The sequence below is a fragment of the Habropoda laboriosa genome, unplaced genomic scaffold, assembly GCF_001263275.1.
Source record: "Habropoda laboriosa isolate 0110345459 unplaced genomic scaffold, ASM126327v1 scaffold67, whole genome shotgun sequence".
Classification (NCBI taxonomy): Eukaryota; Metazoa; Arthropoda; class Insecta; order Hymenoptera; family Apidae; genus Habropoda; species Habropoda laboriosa.
This window is the reverse complement of record NW_017100242.1, coordinates 4790327-4791291: the sequence shown is the minus strand read 5'-3', so window position 1 is coordinate 4791291 and position 965 is coordinate 4790327. Positions and strand designations below refer to the sequence as shown.

The following is a 965-nucleotide window of genomic DNA, read 5'->3' as shown; positions in this document are numbered from 1 at the left end:
ATAAAAATTTAAAAAATTAATTCACCATTTTCCATTTTTTTTATATACAATATTGTTGTATTTTTTTATATATATTTTCAAAATCATGTTGATTCTTTCTAAAAAAATTCCATATTTTTAACACTGTAATAAAACACGCGCGCGCACATCCGTATGATATATCAAGAACGTATACATATTATAAATTTGTTATAACTAAAAAAAAGGATACCATTGTAAAATCAGCAAAATTAACATTTTAAGAAAAAGAATTCGTAACTAAAGGGATCATAATTCTATTATTATATTGTTTTTCTAACCTAACTTTTCCAATCGAACAATTTTATCGTATCTGCAATAACTAAAAAAATAGTTTAATTCTAAATTGAATTTCTTTTCTCCAGTTACATTGTGTATTTACAAAGCTAATCGAGGCATAGAAAACATATCTCCTGTCACAAGGTGGCTGCTCGGATCTTATCTATATGTATGTAACGCGCAGTATATAAATACGCATACAACTTCACTAGGTCGCAATGTATATTTTCCTTTCATTTTCTGCAACGACCAGTTGCGTCCGCGACGTCGCCGTGGAGGTATTGAAGGTCTTTTCTCAACTCTCCCTTCCACAAATGTTTTGATGTTATTGACGAAACACGACAGTGCATAAAGTCCACGGAGTCGCCTCCAGCATTCCAATACTGTTTACGACACAGGTACGATATTTCTTTCTTAATATATATTCTCATCTAAATATTTAGCCGCCTTATAATGTAAACTACATAATTCTTTAAACTTTATATTTTGTATCGCGCTCCATTATATTTTACAAGTGGATATGCAATAATATATTCACAAAAAGAACACCAGTCATAGTTTTAAATATGCCGACATTGTTTACAAGAAGTTATTTGTTAATAGTGCTATTAATATATTAATACCGATAATTCTATATTTCTTTTAATAATTATGTTTTATTTTATTCT

General features: G+C 28.9%; 2 protein-coding genes across 2 annotated transcripts in view; one reads left to right on the top strand and one right to left on the bottom strand.

Annotated features, from left to right (window-relative positions):
* The window catches only part of LOC108571939 (phosphomannomutase), a 6644-nt gene that overhangs the window by 1140 nt on the left and 4539 nt on the right, over positions 1–965 (bottom strand). The gene's annotated exons all lie outside the window — the stretch shown is intronic.
* LOC108571969 (methylglutaconyl-CoA hydratase, mitochondrial) overlaps positions 567–965 on the top strand; it is a 1612-nt gene continuing 1213 nt past the window's right edge. The window contains exon 1 of the mRNA XM_017934136.1: positions 567–695. The gene's annotated coding sequence lies outside the window, so the exon portion shown is untranslated. The remainder of the gene's footprint in view (positions 696–965) is intronic.